Source organism: Schistocerca serialis, chromosome 4 (genome assembly GCF_023864345.2).
Source record: "Schistocerca serialis cubense isolate TAMUIC-IGC-003099 chromosome 4, iqSchSeri2.2, whole genome shotgun sequence".
Classification (NCBI taxonomy): domain Eukaryota; kingdom Metazoa; phylum Arthropoda; class Insecta; order Orthoptera; family Acrididae; genus Schistocerca; species Schistocerca serialis.
In genome coordinates, this window is record NC_064641.1 from 202,476,086 (window position 1) to 202,498,559 (window position 22,474).

The following is a 22,474-nucleotide window of genomic DNA, read 5'->3' on the forward strand; positions in this document are numbered from 1 at the left end:
GTAAAGGAAACATTTTCCTTATGTTGTACATTGAAGGAATGTTTGGGCGAGGCTCATATTTTGCAGTATTCTACCAAAATCATAATCCTTAGATTGGTAGGAAAACATTGGTACTACACGGTACGATGCACTAATTATTGTATACAGAGTACTGGGTTTTGTGGGCTCACCCTGTTCTACTCTCAGAAAACTGTGACAGAATGTCCTAATGAGATAAAACGGATTTTTCCAAAGAATAATATTGCATCGATTACTCTCCATGGCAAACCTACGAGAAAGAACGTTACAATGTTATACATAACACAGAACTATAGGGACAAGACTTATTGATGGACGGCACTTGGTGCGATTCTTTCGTATTGACTTCTCAATTACACTGGAACCAGCGTTTTATAAACACCAGTACATTAATTTACTTGTCTGATCTACCCTTTGATGTTTCACCCAATGTAAACCTGACCTACTTGTAAGCACTTCAGACCTGACTCTTTTCGCCTCGCTAGATGAGATGCTAAATGCAGAAGACTGACCGTATATCAATGAAACACCTGTTATATCATGCTACAAAGTTTCACACAAAATATCATCGCAACTCGTAACCATAGGAACCACAACCTACTTGTCCACACTATTTTAGCCGCAATAGGTATTTCGTGCTATCATTCAAGTACTGAGCGGCCCAAATTCCATCTCTACAAATTTCAACCTTACGGTTCACATCAGTAACATTAGCACTAATGAGAAACAGACTGACAGAGGACAGCACCAATTATGAAAGCTAAACTCAGTGTGTGGGCTCAACGCTGGTGACACAGCAAAGAAAGTGTAGATGATTCTGATATTGACGTTCCGTGCTTTGGAGCGTTCATATCATTTGGTCAAACATTTTGCCCCGCATAGGTTTAGGTCATCGGGCTCTTTTGTCTGGTTAGTCATAAGAGGGCGTTATCGTGGAGCTTGCGAGGCGAGGGGTGATGGAGAATGGGGGAAGGGAGTATGGACAGGGAAGTGGAAGTAGACACTCTGACTTACTTTATTCGAACTTTACAGATTTGGAAGGTTGTCCTCCGATTATGACCGTTGGTGGTTACCGCTGATGCTATTCTTCCCGCTGTTTGCTGTATTCTTCCATATCACATCAATGTACCTTGTTATTTGGTTTGGATTGGCTGTGCCCAGGTTCTTTAGTCCCCTCCAGCGTGTTAAGTTCTATGGAAATACATGCTTATAAATTAATAATCGGTACCCGTAATTCAGAAAATTGTGCCCTCAATTGAGGGCGACCTTTTGAAAATATTTTTATTCACAAGATGGCTCAGTATAAATGCTTTCCTATTGTTTAAAGTTAATATTCCAAGTTCCTTTCGAGGTGTTATCAGCGGTTGTGTTAAACACAATGATTTTCTCGTGTGAGGAGCTATTTAAGTTTAAAATTTCAGGTCTAATTTGTGCACCAGTTCAAGCTTAAAGTGTCAAATCAGGTGCTGTTGAAAAGAACGGTCACTTCAGGCATAGGATTAAACTATTATTACTTGGTTCACAATAAACTTTTGGTTAAGGAAGGTAAGGGAAGAAGTAAGAATACATTAATTGGATTTTGGTGTATTTAGATGAACTTAATCTATTTGTGAAAAACTGCTGCAAATTATTACACGCGTTATCACGAGCCGTTCAGAAGCCCAAATCCCGATGGCAATGTCATGCATTTTAACCGTATTGTCATTTCGCTTGCTTAGTTGCGGAGTATCTTTGCGGGAGCTGCGTTTGCAGAGTCGAGCACGGGACATGGTACTTTTATGTTGTGTTGTGGGTAGCTCTGCATGTGAGAGTTATTGTTATTATGGAAGTTCAAGTGTTGCCACAAGTGCTATTACAGTAAAGTGGTGAAATAAGGAAGTGATTCAGAGGAATGTGGGTAATGATGTAATTAAAAATAAGCAGTGGCGCCGATAACGAATTTGCGTATCCTCTCGTTGCGTATTGCACCGTACACCAATCACCCGCGCCGTTTTCGGCCTCTTAGATGAACTAATGTCGATCCGCAATATAGTTTGCCACGAATGAGAGCATTCAAGTGCCAGTGTCTTGTAGTGAGCGTGAGAACGTGCGTTCGGTCAACGCGTTTCCGCATCATCAACAATCAGCCGCGCCGCGATGGTTACGCGCACGCTCGTACAAGTGAGAACTGAGAAATGAGAGATTAGCTCTGTGAACAGTGTTATATCATTACTAGTGTCAAGGAGGACTGGTACCAAATATCTGTATATGCGTGATGAGCGTAAGAACTTTCGTTCGATCATTCAGCTTCCGCATCATTAACCATCACCCACGTCGCTTCGGTTACGCGTACGCTCGTCCAAGTGATACTGTGGCCATATAATCATAAAGAATGTTAATTGGGATAAGCAGTTACGAATTAGACTGTAACTAGTGCAACCTGTGATTTCTTATCGTCTCCGAATAGAGATGTTCATACCAGACGTAGGACAGTACTGTGCTTAACGTTGAGTGGCTCCCCTAAACCGTTTGCATATTTAAATACATAATTTCAGGCGAGCCAGCAGCAGTGTGGAGCAGAACAATACAATCGCCGCAAGATTATCAGGTACATGGTGTGGACAGGGCGCACCGTTAAGGAACGCGAAGGGAGTCACAGTTAAAGAAACCCCCCCCCCCCCCCACCACCACCACCACCACCACCACCATTTGTATCACCGGGCGTGATGCTGGATCATCAAGATTTAACACTACGAGGAACATTCTTTCATGCTAATGATTAAGCAAATAATTTATGGACATCTGAAGCTTATCCGGCGGCAACTTGGGTTACGAAAATTTGATTTTGTAAAACGAAGACGGCTGGGAGGAGGGCGACGGGGTTTGCAGGTTTCATTCCGTGCCACACCAAAATATGTTTTGTTTTACTACAAGCTACGTAACGTAGGTACAGGGAAGGTTAGTACAAAGAAATAATGATTAACAGTAGAAATACTTCACTGGCTCTAAGAAAGATGAAACTACAAAAATGTTCAGGAACATTCAGGAATACAGAAATACAAGTCACTTAGGAACAAAATAAAAAGGAAATGGAGGGAAGTTAAGGCGGAATGGCTAAGGGAAAAATGTTAAGAAATCGAAAAACAAATGATTGTAGGAAGCACTTTATCAGCATTTAGAATAGTCATTATAACCTTTGATGGAATTAGAAACAAGGCCGGTAACATTATGTGTACAATCTTAGGTCCACTGTTAAAGGCAGAGGAGAGAGCGGCTAGGTATAAGGAGTACGCTGAAGTCTATGGGGTGTGTGTGTGGGAGGGGGGGAGGGGGGGGATTTACCCGAAGACGTGATAGGACATAAACAGGATTACAGGAATCCACAAGGAAGCGATGGGGAACCAGTTATTAGAAACAGAATTTAAAAGAGCTTTGGAACACTTAAGACGAATTAAGGCAGAAGGGATAGAAAACACCCTGTAGGAATTTATGAAGTCACCGGGGGGGAATTGACAACAAAACGACTATTGACGTTCATTTATAGAATATATCAGACTCGCGATATACTATCAGACTTTGGGAAAAACATCGTCCATACAATTCCAAAGATAGCAATGGCTGACAAGTGCGAGAATTAACGCACAATCAGCTTACGAGCATATGTTTATAGATTGCTGAAAAGCATAATGTACAGAAGAATGGCACAGAAAATTGAAGACTTGTTAGATAACTATCCGTTCGGCTTTATGAGTGGTAAAGGCGCCAATGGACAGTACGGCATTGCGACTGATAACTGAAGCAAGACTGAAGGAAAATCAAAGTACGTTCATCGGATTTGTCGACATGTAAAAAAATTCGACAACGTAAATTGGTGCCAGTTGTCTGAAACTCTGAAAAAAAATAGGGATACGCCATAGGTAGAGTTGGATAATATACAGTACGTACAAGAACCAGGAGAGAACAGAAAGACTTGAAGACAAAGAACGTAATTCTCGGATTAAGAAGGGTATACGGCGGCGAAACAGTCTTTCGCCAATATTTTCAATCTACACCTGCAAGAAGCAATGACAGAAATACAAGAAATGTTCAAGAGTTCGATTAAAATTAAGTTTGATATTGCTATCCTAAGTGAAAGTGAAGAACAATTACAGGAACTGTTGAATGAAACGAACGGTCTAATGGGAACCGAATAAGTATTGAGAATAATTCCAAGAAAGACGAAATTAATTTGAAGTACCACAAATGAGAACAGCGAGAAACTGAACATCAGAATTGGAGATCGCGAAGTCTAAAAAGTTAAGGACTCATGCTACCTAGGCAACAAAATTGCCAATGATGGACGGTGCAAGGAGGAGGTTAAAGGTAGTCTAGCAGTAGCAAAAACGACATTTCTGGCCAAGATCAGTCTGCTTGTATCAAACATAGGCCTTAATTTGAGGAAGAATTTTTGAGATTGTACGTTGGGAGCACAGTACTGTGTAGTAGACAAACATGAATTGACGTTGAAATTTGGATGGACTGATAAGGGAAGGAAAGGGGACGCTCTCCAAAAACCGCTGAGGAAAGTAATTTATGGAAAACACTGACAGGAAGAAAGGACAGGATGAGAGGGCATCTGTAAGCCATCAGGGAATAATTTTCTTGATACTAAAGGGAACTGTAAACAGTAAAAACCGTAGAGAACGACATAGCTTGGAATATACCCAGCAAATAATTGAGGACGTAGGTTGCAGTAGCTTCTCTGAGATGAAGAGCTTGGCACAGGATCAAAAAAAAAATAATCTAGAATTTATTGATTTTGTATGAAAAATATCTTTACGAATAAAATTTAGTCTGAAAGTTTTAGTACACTGGATTATTTTCAGTGTTTGAAATTTAATAGCATTAATTTTTGGTTTTATTTAGTATCTGTCTTAGCATTTATTCTGGTTCCATTATACACTGAAAAGCCAAAGAAACGTACACCTGCCTAATATTGGGGAAGGCCCCAGTGAGCACGCAGAAATACCCCAACACGAAGTGACATGGACTCCACTGAAGTCTGAAGTAGTGCTGAAGCGAACTGACACCATGAATCCTGCGTGACTGTCCATAAATCCGTAGGAGTACGAGGGGATGAGATCTCTTCTGTAGAGCGCGTTGCAAGGCCTCCCGGATATGATCCATAATGTTCATGTCAGTGGAGTTTGGTGGCCAGCGAAATGTTTCAACTCAGAAGACTGTATCTGGAGCTACCCTGCAGCAATTCTGGATGTGTGGGGGTGTCACATTGTCCTGCTGGAATTCCCCCAGTGCGTCGGAATGCACAATGTAGATGAATGGATGCAGGCGACCAGACAGGATGCATACGTACAAGTCACTTGCCAGAGTTGTATCTAGACGTATCAGGGGTCACATATCACCCCAACTACACGCACCCCACATAAATACAGAGCCGCCACCAGCTTGAGCAGTCCCCTGTTGACATTCAGGTATCACGGATTGATGAGCTTGTCTCCATATCGGTACACGTTCATCCGCTCGATACAATCTGAGACGAGACTCGTCCAACCAGTCAACATGTCTCCAGTACAATGTCAGTGTTGACGGACGCAGGCAGGCGCAACGCTTTGTGTCATCAAGAGCACACGGGTGGGGCCTTCGGCTCCGAAAGCCCATATCGATGATTTTTCGTTGAATATTTCGCACGTTGACACTTGATGGCTGAGTACTGAAATGTGCAGCAATCTGCGGAAGGATTGCACTTCTGTCACGTTGAAATATTCTCTTCAGTCGTCGTTGGTTCCGTTTTTGCCGGATCTTTTTTCGGCCACAGCGATTTCGGAGATATCATGTTACACCGGAATCCTAATATTGACAGTACACTCGTGAATTGGTCGTACGGGAAAATACCTACTTCTTCGCTACGCCGGAGATACTGTGTCCCATAGCTCAAGCGCCGACTATAACACCACGTTCGAACTACCTTAAATCTTGAAAGCCTGCTATAGTAGCAAGAACTCCGCCAGACACTTGCTGTCAAGCGTTGCCGACCGCACCGCCGTATTTTGCCCGTTTACATATCTCTGTATTTGAATACGCATGCCGATACCAGTTTTCTGAAACCTCAGTGTAAATTTTTTTAAACAACTATTAACGGTTGTGTTAGCTGATAGTCATCCAGATTATTCAGTTTCTTCTGTAGAAAGTTTCTTGCTTAGTCGTTAGGTGTACGATTTTAAATATTTTTTGAATATGTACGTAAAAAAAAAGATTACATTTATAATGTATCTTACGCTTAGGTTCAGTCTTTTCATACCAACACCCTGCTATCCCAGTCATAAGAAAAGCAAAAGATCAGATGGAACTTTGTATTAAGTAGGAGACACAAAGGAATCGAGAGGGCTGTAATTTCTTAGGAGACAGGAAGTGCAATGAAAAATAACACAGCCGCTATCCAGATTAGTAACCAGGGCAAACCACTGCCAGATGACACAGTCACCGACCTGTCTGCCACAGAAATCCCAACAGCAGCGAGCCTTTCCTAGATTGAAATTCCAAGGTGAATGGCTTGGAATGGGACAGTGATCGACTTTCAGGATGCTTCTACAGTTCGATTCACTACGGTGTGGCAATCACCGAGCCTGGTGCTGTTCGAGATGTTTCCAGTTGTTCGATGATGGTAGGCTGGCTCCAGAATTAATAAGATAGCTGTCCAGGGCTGATCATGGGGAAGCTGCATGAAGTAGTACATGAAATCTTCCAGTTGATGAATCCTACACAGCTGTGTTATAAATTCTGGAGCCAGCCTGTCATCATCGAACAACTGGGCTACACTGTAAAGCCCAGTTTGTAGCAGTCGGTGCCACGCCGATGATGCAGTTGTCACCAACAGTGCCAGACCTGTCTGAAAGTCTGTACACTGCGGCAGCTGCACTGTACGACCTACCTGGGTCTATGACGCTGGGACCCAATTATCTCCACATGTGTCTAGGTTGAAACAGAGAACACCTTTGTTCTCTGCCACTAGGGCGAGTGAAATTCGTGTATGCTCAGTGACACTGGTAATGCATGGCCACGCTGCTATGGACTGGTAATGTGAGTAATCCCTCGAAAAAGCAACAGCTCTGGCGGACATGGACTGCGCTACTAATGACAAGTCTGGGCTCAGAGGTCAGCACACCGATGGACATCATATTTGGTTATTTCCGACATTCGATAGGTATCAAAACTAGCACTTTCTAAGACTGACTAATGTAAATAAACAGAAATAAAGTGTTTCGTGTATCTATGGGCAGTCTTTCTCTGCTGCACCCACATCCATCTTTGGTAAAGAATCCCCGCCCACACCAAACCTTGCTGACACAGGATAACAGCAGGACAAAGTTAATTATTGTTATGTGCAATGCCTTACTCGCATTCTCCACATTAATGCAGTAATCACATGGCAATAAAAATGACTTTCTTATGCATCCCTGACTTGCCAAGTAATGCCGGATTTCACTGTTTCAACAAATGCACTGCAATATCACATCGTCCCACTTGCCTGTCACTACGACAGCAGCCTCCAGTGCTGGCACAAGACGATGCTACCTGTAACTGCAGTGACTCCTATGCCAGCCACAGCGACAGAGACGAATATGTTGAGAGCACACTAGGCTTTGTCCCAACACCTATAGCCCGCATCTCGTGGTCGTGCGGTAGCGTTCTCGCTTCGCACGCACGGGTTCCCGGGTTCGATTCCCGGCGGGGACAGGGATTTTCTCTGCCTCGTGATGGCTGGGTGTTGTGTGATGTCCTTAGGTTAGTTAGGTTTAAGTAGTTCTAAGTTCTAGGGGACTGATGACCATAGATGTTAAGTCCCATAGTGCTCAGAGCCATTTGAACCATTTGAACCAACACCTATAGCCGTTGCCACAGCGACGAGGGTGCTGATTAGATGCTGCAGACTGACCGCAGCTGTTTCGCGCCAACTCACGAAAGCTAGGAGCGCTCTTGCTGCTACTAGTCACACACCATTAGAAGTGCGGGATTCAGGTTGGCAGCACTAAAGCATTATGAGGTGAAGTCTACGTTAAACTAAGGCTGAAATATTCTGTGCCCGGCTGGGAGTGGATTCCACGACAATTCGGGTTCTAGGCACGAGGCCTGGTACCACAAGAAGATCAGCTCATCCGACTACTCTGAAATGGAAATGGTGGCACAGAAGTGGTATTAGTGGTGGGGTGCATCAGACAATACAGGCGACTGATAAACTTTTTTGATAGTAGAAAAATAATCTGTATTCATAGCATACATGTTTTCTCAAACATAGATATTTCTATGTTTCTTCCCCAGCAAATAATAGAGCACAAAAATAACCAACCTGTTGCTTTTAAATTACGAGACAGCATAGCAGCTTTGTGTCCATTATGCAGACTTTTTCGTCATTAAACATAGCCGAATCCAGTGTAAAGGGTTGTACCACAAGAAAGAGAGACAGAAATTCGATAAAGCAGGTCGAATGAGGATTATTCTCAAGTTCTGGGAGAGATAGGGCAGTTCGTCTGTCAGTCATTGCATTATTTCGTCACCTCTAGAATATAAGAATAAATTAGTGCGTACCTCTATTAATAACAATACGTAACAGCAGTATCAGACATAAATCAACCGTAACAGTACGTAACAGAAATTTGTTGTTCGAGGTGTAGGACAAAACTGCAAACCCTTACATTTAATTTACAGTAATATAAATAACTTTGAGAATAACTTAATAGATAGTTACAAACGCCATAACTATGTTTATTAATAGGTACAGAGCAGTATTTGAATATGTTATGTAGTCCCAGGTTCGACTTCAACTACACTCCTGGAAATTGAAATAAGAACACCGTGAATTCATTGTCTCAGGAAGGGGAAACTTTATTGACACATTCCTGGGGTCAGATACATCACATGATCACACTGACAGAACCACAGGCACATAGACACAGGCAACAGAGCATGCACAATGTCGGCACTAGTACAGTGTATATCCACCTTTCGCAGCAATGCAGGCTGCTATTCTCCCATGGAGACGATCGTAGAGATGCTGGATGTAGTCCTGTGGAACGGCTTGCCATGCCATTTCCACCTGGCGCCTCAGTTGGACCAGCGTTCGTGCTGGACGTGCAGACCGCGTGAGACGACGCTTCATCCAGTCCCAAACATGCTCAATGGGGGACAGATCCGGAGATCTTGCTGGTCAGGGTAGTTGACTTACACCTTCTAGAGCACGTTGGGTGGCACGGGATACATGCGGACGTGCATTGTCCTGTTGGAACAGCAAGTTCCCTTGCCGGTCTAGGAATGGTAGAACGATGGGTTCGATGACGGTTTGGATGTACCGTGCACTATTCAGTGTCCCCTCGACGTTCACCAGTGGTGTACGGCCAGTGTAGGAGATTGCTCCCCACACCATGATGCCGGGTGTTGGCCCTGTGTGCGTGCCCCGGTCGTATGCAGTCCTGATTGTGGCGCTCACCTGCACGGCGCCAAACACGCATACGACCATCATTGGCACCAAGGCAGAAGCGACTCTCATCGCTGAAGACGACACGTCTCCATTCGTCCCTCCATTCACGCCTGTCGCGACTCCACTGGAGGCGGGCTGCACGATGTTGGGGCGTGAGCGGAAGACGGCCTAACGGTGTGCGGGAACGTAGCCCAGCTTCATGGAGACGGTTGCGAATGGTCCTCGCCGATACCCCAGGAGCAACAGTGTCCCTAATTTGCTGGGAAGTGGCGGTGCGGTCCCCTACGGCACTGCGTAGGATCCTACGGTCTTGGCGTGCATCCGTGCGTCGCTGCGGTCCGGTCCCAGGTCGACGGGCACGTGCACCTTCCGCCGACCACTGGCGACAACATCGATGTACTGTGGAGACCTCACGCCCCACGTGTTGAGCAATTCGGCGGTACGTCCACCCGGCCTCCCGCATGCCCACTATACGCCCTCGCTCAAAGTCCGTCAACTGCACATACGGTTCACGTCCACGCTGTCGCGGCATGCTACCAGTGTTAAAGACTGCGATGGAGCTCCGTATGCCACGGCAAACTGGCTGACACTGACGGCGGTGGTGCACAAATGCTGCGCAGCTAGCGCCATTCGACGGCCAACACCGCGGTTCCTGGTGTGTCCGCTGTGCCGTGCGTGTGATCATTGCTTGTACAGCCCTCTCGCAGTGTCCGGAGCAAGTATGGTGGGTCTGACACACCGGTGTCAATGTGTTCATTTTTCCATTTCCAGGAGTGTATTTCTAACTGTGAATATTAGATGCGTTGTTTTAGTTCATAGTGAAATGTATTGTTTTGTGTGTCTCGACCTATTCCTATTGCCTATTGCAGATACGTTTATTGGTATGGTGGAATAAAATCTAACTTACCAATAATTTAATTTTGGTTTTTCATAGGCGACATAGAATCGTGCCCGTGAATGTTTCAGTTGTTTGGTATTGTATTATAGAGAGTGAGTCACCGTACATTACTACTGGAGGAACCTCGCAAACTACAACAAACACTGGATAACCAAGTCCTAAAATGAGGAGAGTGAGGAGAGAGGCTGGTGTAATTGGTTAATACGAATCATTGAAAAATGGACATGTGGTGGGGATGGGACGATCGTCTTTTCTCTCTCTCTGAATCATCGAAAGTCCACCTACCTCGATATTCCGTCCTTCCGACGTCCCTTCACTCTGTAGTAGCAGATATGTGCTAGGCAGAGTAAAGCAGTGTTGATGAAACCACTACCTAATACGTACCACACAGAGGCCGCGTAACTCGAGTTGAAAGTGTTTCTGAAAGTTCATATTTAAAAAATCGGACGTTCGGACGATGCAGTCTACTTGCAGACAGCATTTAAAATTTAGATTGAATCTGATTTTTATTCATACGGAAACACATGAAATGGCTATCAAGTCTACATTTAAAGTGGTAAACTTTATCCTTCAAAATTCACTGTCTGTACAACACATTTTCACTCGAAGAGCAGCCAGAATTTTTGCAAGTCCGACTCGACTAATTTTCACGATCTAACAGTCACAGATCCACCACCCTTCGCGAGTGAAACATCTGGTCGTTTCAGTGGTCTTCGTAGTATGAAATGCTGGCCAAAGTATTCAGTACAGAGCACGAAATATGCCACACGGAATTGTTACTACGACCTGAAAGTGCACACGCTCATAAATCTCCAACTACTTAATTTAGAAACATCAAAATTTCATTAAAAAGTTCGTAACTCCAATCGCTTCAGTCACGACACGTTCTAACCGAAATGAACTCACTAGTTCTTCATCTTACAGACGATTTTTACGGAGCTATCTAACATGGTATTATCCGTAGGCCGGCTGGCAAGCAACTATCTCGAGCTCCTCAACTCTCTGCCCATCTCACTATATTCGCGCGGGAACAGCTTAATTCTGATTGGCTGTTGATCTAAATGACCAATCAGAATGTTCCTTCCAGATCATTCGCGCGGAAAAAGCTTGCCTCATCCAATCACTAATCTGATAGTAAGTAATGTCATTAAAACTTCAGTTTCCAGCATATTGTTTAACAAAATAAGCGAAGTTCAAAATCTTCTTCAAATTGATAAATAAACTTATTCCGCCTCTAACTTTCATTCTGGCTGCTTTTATATAAAAGCAAGCTCCCATCGCCATACGTCATCTGAATAGTGGTAGCACCATAACTTTCCCACGGTTCGTTTGTACAAGGACTTACATAACATGACCAATTAAGTTTTGACCTATGTCCCACATACACTCTCTCAATCATTCTCACGCACTCACACAGCAAAATTACAAGCAAGTAATAATTTTGAGCGATTTTTGTGTTACGTAATATAAAGTAACTAAAGTTTTAATGGAAAATTCTAATTAATTGATTTTATCCACTGATAACTTTGTAATGGATTCAAATGATAGTGGAAGTCAATTTGTTATTGTTCCTAACTTGGTTTTAAAACATTAGCGTCGGTTTTAGGACTTTTAGGTAATTTTCATTATCTCCGGAACTATAAAAAATAAAAATCTGAAGTTTTGACGACATAATTCCATTCATAACAAAAGGCTGTGTACAGAACTTAAACAAAATCGGGTAATAACTAATATGGTTTATTTAGATTCGTAGAGGGTACGAATTTTGCGTACCGACTGAATGTTACTCTATGCCCGGGCTTCCCAACCTTTCCAGCTGGCGGACCCCTTCTGCAGTCGAAAATCCATGGCGGACCCGTAGTCAGTCAAGAGCACAGTAACTTTAAATTTCAGAGAGAAACCCATGGGGACTGAAAGCTTCTTAATGCAAGTGCCATGTTCCAAATGATCCCCCCCCCCCCCCCCACCCTTATCCCGAAGTATCAATAGTCTTTGGTTCATCTACATCTACATCTACATTTATACTCCGCAAGCCACCCAACGGTGTGTGGCGGAGGGCACTTGACGTGCCATTGTCATTACCACCATTTCCTGTTCCAGTCGTGTATGGTTCGCGGGAAGAACGACTGACTGAAAGCCTCCGTGCGCGCTCTAATCTCTCTAATTTTACATTCGTGATCTCCTCGGGAGGTATAAGTAGGGGAAAGCAATATATTCGATACCTCATCCAGAAACGCACCCTCTCGAAACCTGGCGAGCAATCTACACCCCGATGCAGAGCGCCCCTCTTGTAGAGTCTGCCACTTGAGTTTATTAAACATCTCCGTAACGCTATCACGGTTACCAAATAACCCTGTGACGAAACGCGCCGCTCTTCTTTGGATCTTCTCTATCTCCTCCGTCAGACCGATCTGGTACGGATCCCACACTGATGAGCAATACTCAAGTATAGGTCGAACGAGTGTTTTGTAAGCCACCTCCTTTGTTGATGGACTACATTTTCTAAGCACTCTCCCAATGAATCTCAACCTGGTACCCGCGTTACCAACAATTAATTTTATATGATCATTCCACTTCAAATCGTTCCGCACGCATACTCCCAGATATTTTACAGAAGTAACTGCTACCAGTGTTTGTTCCGCTATCATATAATCATACAATAAAGGATCCTTCTTTCTATGTATTCGCAATTCATTACATTTGTCTATGTTAACGGACAGTTGCCACTCCCTGCACCAAGTGCCTATCCGCTGCAGATCTTCCTGCATTTCGCTACAATTTTCTAATGCTGCAACTTCTCTGTATACTACAGCATCATCCGCGAAAAGCCGCATGGAACTTCCGACACTATCTACTAGGTCATTTATATATATTGTGAAAAGCAATGGTCCCATAACACTCCCCTGTGGCACGCCAGAGGTTACTTTAACGTCTGTAGACGTCTCTCCATTGATAACAACATGCTGTTTTCTGTTTGCTAAAAACTCTTCAATCCGGCCACACAGCTGGTCTGATATTCCGTAGGCTCTTACTTTGTTTATCAGGCGACAGTGCGGAACTGTATCGAACGCCTTCCGAAAGTCAAGAAAAATAGCATCTACCTGGGAGCCTGTACCTAATATTTTCTGGGTCTCATGAACAAAGAAAGCGAGTTGGGTCTCACACGATCGCTGTTTCCGGAATCCATGTTGATTCCTACATAGTAGATTCTGGGTTTCCAAAAACGACATGATACTCGAGCAAAAAACATGTTCTAAAATTCTACAACAGATCGACGTCAGAGATATAGGTCTATAGTTTTGCGCATCTGCTCGATGACCCTTCTTGAAGACTGGGACTACCTGTGCTCTTTTCCAATCATTTGGAACCCTCCGTTCCTCTAGAGACTTGCGGTACACGGCTGTTAGAAGGGGGGCAAGTTCTTTCGCGTACTCTGTGTAGAATCGAATTGGTATCCCGTCAGGTCCAGTGGACTTTCCTCTATTGAATGATTACAGTTGCTTTTCTATTCCTTGGACACTTATTTCGATGTCAGCCATTTTTTCGTTCGTGCGGGGATTTAGAGAAGGAACAGCAGTGCGGTCTTCCTCTGTGAAACAGCTTTGGAAAAAGATGTTTAGTATTTCAGCTTTACGCGTGTTGTCCACTGTTTCAATGCCATCATCATCCCGGAGTGTCTGGATATGCTGTTTCGAGCCACTTACTGATTTAACGTAAGACCAGAACTTCCTAGGATTTTCTGTCAAGTCGGTACATAGAATTTTACTTTCGAATTCACTGAACGCTTCACGTATAGCCCTCCTTACGCTAACTTTGACATCGTTTAGCTTCTGTTTGTCTGAGAGGTTTTGGCTGCGTTTAAACTTGGAGTGAAGCTCTCTTTGCTTTCGCAGTAGTTTCCGAACTTTGTTGTTGTACCACGGTGGGTTTTTCCCGTCCCTCACAGTTTTACTCGGCACGTACCTGTCTAAAACGCATTTTACGATTGCCTTGAACTTATTCCATAAACACTCAACATTGTCAGTGTCGGAACAGAAATTATCGTTTTGATCTGTTAGGTAGTCTGAAATCTGCCTTCTATTACTCTTCCTAAACAGATAAACCTTCCTCCCTTTTTTTATATTCCTATTAACTTCCCTATTCAGGGATTCTGTAACGGCTTTATGATCACTGATTCCCTGTTCTGCACTTAAAGAGTCGAAAAGTTCGGGTCTGTTTGTTATCAGTAGGTCCAAGATGTTATCTCCACAAGTCGGTTCTCTGTTTAATTGCTCGAGGTAATTTTCGGATAGTGCACTCAGTATAATGTCACTCGATGCTCTGTCCCTACCACCCGTGTTAAACATCTGAGTGTCCCAGTCTATATCTGGTAAATTGAAATCTCCACCTAAGACTATAACATACTGAGAAAATTTATGTGAAATGTATTCCAAATTTTCTCTCAGTTGTTCTGCCACTAATGCTGCTGAGTCGGGAGGTCAGTAAAAGGAGCCAATTATTAACCTAGCTCGGTTGTTGAGTGTAACCTCCACCCATAATAATTCACAGGAAATATCCACTTCTACTTCACTACAGGATAAACTACTACTAACAGCGACGAACACTCCACCACCGGTTGCATGCAATCTATCCTTTCTAAACACCGTCTGTAACTTTGTAAAAATTTCGGCAGAATTTATCTCTGGCTTAAGCCAGCTTTCTGTACCTATAACGATTTCAGCTTCGGTGCTTTCTATCAGCGTTTGAAGTTCTGGTACTTTACCAACGCAGCTTCGACAGTTGACAATTACAATACCGATTGCTGATTGGTCCCCGCATGTCCTGCCTTTGCCCCGCACCCGTTGAGGCTGTTGCCCTTTCTGCATTTGCCCACGGCCATCTAACCTAAAAAACCGCCCAGCCCACGCCACACCACCCCTGCTAGCCGTGTAGCCGCTTGTTGCGTGTAGTGGACTCCTGACCTATCCAGCGGAACCCGAAACCCCACCACCCTATGGCGCAAGTCGAGGAATCTGCAGCCCACACGGTCGCAGAACCATCTCAGCCTCTGATTCAGACCCTCCACTCGGCTCTGTACCAAAGGTCCGCAGTCAGTCCTGTCGACGCTGCTGCAGATGGTGAGCTCTGCTTTCATTCCGCTAGCGAGACTGGCAGTCTTCACCAAATCAGATAGCCGCCGGAAGCCAGAGAGGATTTCCTCCGATCCATAGCGACACACATCATTGGTGCCGACATGAGCGACCACCTGCAGATGGGTGCACCCCGTACCCTTCATGGCATCCGGAAGGACCCTTTCCACATCTGGAATGACTCCCCCCGGTATGCACACGGAGTGCACATTGGATTTCTTCCCCTCTCTTGCTGCCATTTCCCTAAGGGGCCCCATTACCCGCCTGACGTTGGAGCTCCCAACTACCTGTAAGCCCACCCTCTGCGACCGCCCGGATCTTGCAGACTGAGGGGCAACCTCTGGAACAGGACAAGCAGCCATGTCAGGCCGAAGATCTGTATCAGCCTGAGACAGAGCCTGAAACCGGTTCGTCAGACAAACTGGAGAGGCCTTCCGTTCAGCCCCCTGCCACACCTTGAGACGACCTCCCACTCTATCACAGGTGAGGGATCAGCCTCAATGCGGGCAGTGTCCCGGGCAACCACAGTCGTAGTCCGAACAGGGGATGTGTGGGACGAGCTGGCCATCCCCGGCAAACCCCCATCCGGACCCCCACAGTGATGCCCATTGGCAACAGCCTCAAGCTGTGTGACCGAAGCCAACACTGCCTGAAGCTGGGAGCGAAGGGATGCCAACTCAGCCTGCATCCGAACACAGCAGTTGCAGTCCCTATCCATGCTAGAAAACTGTTTTGCAAAGAACGTCTGAACTAATCTACAGAGAGCGCAAACAAATCTACAAAATTTAAACGGTTATTAAAATACAAGATTGCCTAGTAAATGCAGTAATGCTGCTACTTGCACAGACACTGCTCGGCTGCGGAAGGAGACTACGCTAATTTACACTATTCAGGTACTAAAACGCGATGATACAGCTCTCAAATACTATAATATGCCCGAAATTTATGAATTAAACTATGCAAGTACCAAAAACACGCAAAGAAATTAAGAATTGAACTATGTAACAAATGGGTGAGCTAGGAGTATACGACTTGCTGCTGCAGCTGCTTATCCAACGGCGGCAGGGAGCAGATGAATGAAAACGACTTCAAATTAACGACCCAATTATGAGATTTTCTGCAATGGTATGAACTTTGACTGTTTTTGCCACTCGATAACTAACCAAGAAACAAGCTTTTAGTGAATTTTCATTTATTGTTTTTGCATGAGTTTTCATGCAATGCTGAGAAGCAGCTAGTTCAGCACCTTCTTAAAAAATCGATGTCTTTAGCCTGGAAACCCGGGTGAGTACCTTCATAATGACGGCGCAATTTAACTGGAACCATTGAACTGTTCCGAAGGACAGCCGCACAAATTACACAATGAGCTTTACCCTCCTTCGTCTCCATGAAGCCCATTTCTAAATAGCTTTCGTTGTACTTACGATTCTTGGTTATCCAACTCCCACAGGATATTGCAACCAATGGAGTACTTGCAGCGTTTTCACATAATAAATCCGACCGTGGAGCTTCTTGTGATTGTTCTTCCCTTGGTCGTCCTCCCTCCTCATTCATTTCAACTGGAAACTTCCCTTGTTGTGAATGCGATGGAGAAACTGCACCCTTCTTCAATGATCCTGACTTCAGCCACCGATCCACGTTAGAAGTAATAAACTGGTTAAAAATCGACATATGAAATAGGTAGTGCACTGACAAAGCAAGTTCAACATTTAATGATGCCTGGGGCCGCATGCGCGCCAGCGAGCGCTGTGATTGGTCGACAAAGCTAGCTACGCGCATGCGTAAATGGTTTCAGTCCATCGAGCGCCGTAAGCCGGCGCACAAACGACTCCCGTATTGTTGCGAAACAGTCGATCAGAGAAGCCGCATTCTTTGGCACTAAATTGTGTATGCGTTCTCACTCAGGAACCGCAGAGGCTGGTTGGGAATACGACCTGAAGTAAACGTACACATGTTTTTCACACGAAAATAGTAGTGATGAATTTGATTTTCGCATTTTTATTCAATAATTTTACTCATTATTTTACACGATTTGGTGAAAGGTGGCCGCGGACCCCCTAGAAACAACCGGCGGACCCCTAAGCGGTCCACGGACCATACGTTGGGAAGCCCTGCTCTATGCAGTTCTCATGGCAGGCAGCGTCAGTCTGCACTGTGAGAAAAGCGAAAAGAAAAACGTAGCCATCCTGCAGCCACCATGCCAAACAGCTGCGTGCCTTACTGCAACGAATGTCATCTCGTAATAACTTGCTGCGTTACACACGGATGTATGATTTTCAATACATACTAATGTTTTTTTTTTTAATGGAAAGCTGTTATTATTTTTAGCACAACTGAAAATAGAAAGAAAAACTTAATGCCGTTTCTTACATTGTAAAATGTTCATTACATCCAGAGTAATTTGTAAAGTAAAGTTCACGCCTGAGTAACTCCTCAGCATCTCATTCGTGTGTATCGGAGTGAAACGAAAGAATTAGAGATACAAAAAGAACAGTGATGCAGGTACAGAAGAGATATGAGCAGCACGTTACGTCCAAATGCCAACAGTTTTATTCGTCTTTTTCTTTGAAGAATACTGTACGACAGGGATTGGTTAGAAGAAAACAGACATTAACATGAGAATGTAGTTAAACTTACAAATTTGTTTTTTGTTTTGGTTCAAATGCCTCTGAGCACGATGGGACTTGACTTCTGAGGTCATCACTCCCCTAGAACTTACAACTACTTAAACCTAACTAACCTAAAGACATCACACACATCCATGCCCGAGGCAGGATTCGAACCTGCGACCGTAGCGGTCGCGCGGTTCCAGACTGTAGCTCCTAGAACCGTTCGGCCACCCTTGCCGGCTTTTTTGTATTCAGTTACTGAGTGTGGAAGAGTGTGTCCTGACTTTTCAAACCAATAAATGTTCATAGTGGTGCCCATCATTTGCTGCACACATTTGCAGTCTACGGCGTAATGTCTTACACGACACAGTACTTCTGGTGTAATGTTGCCACTGGCTGCCTCAATACGATGTTTCACATCCTCCGGGGTTGCAAGCACATCATAGTACAAGTTCTCTTTTAACGCACCCGAGAAAAAGCTGTCTAAAGGTGTAAGAACAGGAGAACGGGCTGTGCAATTTATACGTCTGCCACGTCCTATGAAACGCCCGTCGACATTCTGTGTAGGGTCAGCCTAGTGTTCATGTTGGCAGAGATGGTCGCCAATTACTCCGCACCATACATTTACATTTCACGGTCGCTGTCGCTCTGCCTGTCGAAGCCAGCGAGTGTTGTCCACGAACTGGTAACGCATGTTACGTAAATTCACTGCACCGTGGTTTGTGAAACCTGCTTCATCGGTAATCAGGTAGAACTGCGACGCATTCTCTGTTAACGCCCACTGACAGAAATTCACTCGATAATTAAAGTCGTCTCCATGTAATTAGTGATGCCGCGACACATGATGTGAGGACATGAGACACTGTTGGTGGTGATCCATCCGTCAGATGGAAACGTCAAGCTCCGGGGCCTCCTTGTTGCTCACCATCTCCAACACGAACACAACAATCCACTGCACGCTCCCTCAGTGTCACTTACTATTAACAGATACGTTCAGAGCTCTCACACTTCGCAAGGGAGAGGTCCTACGGGCGTGAAGGTCAGGGCTGAGCCTGCAATTCGGGGTCTCCCAACCATTCATTCCGCACGACTTTACTACTTGTTCTGAATTCGGACTATGATGTTCGTCTATGGAATTATGACAGACCTTGGATTCACAGAAGAACCTTCAATACTTCACAGTGTTCCTTCATGGTGTAATCGCTATCAAACGGATGCCTGTGTTGTGTACCGAACTCAAACCTGTACAAAACTTCTTAACAGTGTTTGTATACATTTAAAGGCAACAGAAACTCAGTTACAATAAGACCCAGCTTAGGAAACCGGGGTTCAAACTTAGCTGCAATGCATCCCCGAAAACAAATTGTACTCCGATATCTGCATGCTTTAAAAGTTAATTATTTCATAAATATTTCACCGCCGGTTCTCCAGCACCTTACTACATACTTCATTGAGTTTTCGTACGTTACTGACTTTTGGGAAGTCCTTAATGCGATCATTTTCTATGGAGCAATATTCTGTTCAAATATAAACGTGTGCAGTCGAAAAAATCTTCTGAATAACGGTACCGTTTTTAATAGTCAGTGCGTTAAATTGTTACGCTCCTACACACCAAAAAGTGAAATGAAATCAAGATACGTTGTCAAAAAGCAGTCAACACTTAAAAACATTTTGAAATAAAAGCAACTGGGAACTAACACAAATTTCCATTTAAAAAAATGGTAAAATTGTTAGCAGTTGCTTTGGAAACAGCACGTGCTCCTTGGTAAAAGGCCTTCATTTCCAAGTACGGGATCGTTCACGACTGACGAAATATGCTTATCCGCCCACTCATTTAGTAAGTAGTTTCTATATAGAATTTTACTCACCATACGTCTCTTTATCTGAAGAATTAACGACACTCTCTAAATAACTGTAATATATTGTACAGCACGTAATATGTATAACTCGTAATATTTACAAACGCTCCACAACACACAACCTTTTATCTCAAAAATTTGTACCATGTCGGGGATTCGAACGTGGGACTCCTACTCACTGTCCAGATGCGCTAACCACTACACTAGCCTTGCACAAAGACGGTACAGAACAGCATGTACTACCCATACATGCCTCTTTCTCAACTTCCAATTCACGCTTCTTTCCAATTGTTATTCATCCCTAAACTCTAACAGCATTTCGGAAGCTCTCCAACTGTATTGAAATAGCAGCTCAGCATTGAACGAAACGGGGTATCCTGCCTAAAATCCAGACATAGGTGCTTTAGTCAATTGAAACCACAATGGCGTCCATAATTAAAGCAATAAACCGCTTTCCGGCCGGTGTGGCCGTGCGGTTCTAGGCGCTTCAGTCTGGAACCACGTGACCGCTACGGTCGCAGGTTCGAATCCTGCCTCGGGCATGGATGTGTGTGATGTCCTTAGGTTAGTTAGGTTTAAGTAGTTCTAAGTTCTAGGGGACTGATGACCACAGATGTTGAGTCCCATAGTGCTCAGAGCTATTTGAATAAACCGCTATTTCCCCGTCCTATGTCTAATTCATTAATGTAAACATACAAACTGTCAATCAGATGTAAGTACCATCGTGTCCTGCACGGAAGATGGAGTACCGGCCAATGGATAACCATGCCAACGATGACGTCTGGGCACCTATGAAAGGGGATAGTGCTTTCCACATCCACATTAGCTGTGTACACAATCACAGACGGTTCATTATGTCACAGAGAAGATGCCTACCAGACTTTCTGCGACGGAGGGCCATAGAAGGAAACAAACTGATTTGGTCCGCTGGCTTAACGTGAATCGTTCTGTTGCTTCTAGGATGGGATGACAGTTTATGGAAACAGAAATTGTATCCCGAACGGACGGGACAGGACCAGCCACGTGTGGATTCAGAAGATAGGACCGATATTTCGCTGTAAGGGCTTGACAGAACCGCCTTAGTATTGCACGGCACCTGGGATGAGAGCACGCAGAATCCTCTGGACGTGTTTTGTCGAGGCCAGCTGTGTGCAGAAGGCTTCGTCATAGTGGCCTCCATTGTCGGAGACCTGCTGTACATCCATCTCCGGCGCGTCCTCACAGAATGGAACGCCTAGACTGGAGTCATCAACAAACCACCTGGACTGTTAAGCAGTGGGCCAACGTTGTTTTTACAGACGCGTCTCGATTTAGTCTGGAGAGTGATTATCGACGAATTCGCATTTGGAGGAAAAGTGGAACTCGTTTTCAGGACCCAAAAACGGTGGAGAGAGATCGATATAGAGGAGAATCCTTAATGGTGCAGGCAGCGATTATGTTTACCACTCGAATCCCTCATCATGAAATTGTACGGGTGAATTGGCAAGGTTTCACAGCTGTCATGAATCATGACGAGCTCTTGGGACCTCATTCGCCATTATTGCGTGGTAGTATGGACCCAGAATTCGTATTGGACGATAATGCACGGGCGGTTAATATTTTCTTGAAAACGGAAGATATTGCAAGCATGGCGTGGCTTGCTCGCTCTCCCGATTTGAATCCCATAGAGCATGTCTGGGATGCTTGCGTCACGTCGGCATCCACCAACCACTCTCCAGGACTGCGATCAGTTCTGCAGGAAGAATGGGCGTTACTGTCTCAACATCAGACTGATGACATCATTCACAGCAAGTCCCATCGTTGTCAGGCCTGTGTTGCTGCTAGACGTGAACACAACCAGTACTGAGCACAATAAACAGTTGTCGGAATGTGTGTGCCAATTCGCTTAAGGTAAAAAAACAACGGAGAACATTTTTGTCTAACTTTATTCTTGTTGCAGTTGTTTACGTTCTGTATTCTTTACGTTGTTTCTACTTTGCTGTCACCTATTTACGCCGTTTTGTGCCAAAATAAACGCAGCCATGCAAAATTTCCGTTTGTTGCTATAATTTTGGACACTAGTGTACGTAGTTCCAGAGATCTTTTCAACTCTCATATGCCTATGATGTGTGTATCAGGGCTGAAGGAACGAATGAAAATTTTTGCCAAGGCCATGATTCTAAATCGAGTCTCGTGCTCCTTAAGCAGATGTGATAACCACTAAACAACTGCTTGGACTGCCCTACATCGCTTTCTTCCTCAGTTCAAATTCATTTCCCTTCTTAGACCACTTGGTAGTTCCAACCCCCCGTCCCCCGGCCCTCTATATTCCGACAGCTTGGCAATGCGGAATAGAAATTTGGATTGAGGAGGAAAGCTGCTAGGGTAGTCCGTGCAGTCATGAGAAGCCCCTGTGTTAGGATGGCGTAATGGTTAGCACATCTGTCTTTTGAACAGGAGATCGAAGTTTGAATCTCGGGCTTGGTACGAATTTTCATTCATTTCTATAGTCTGCAAATATACACCATAAT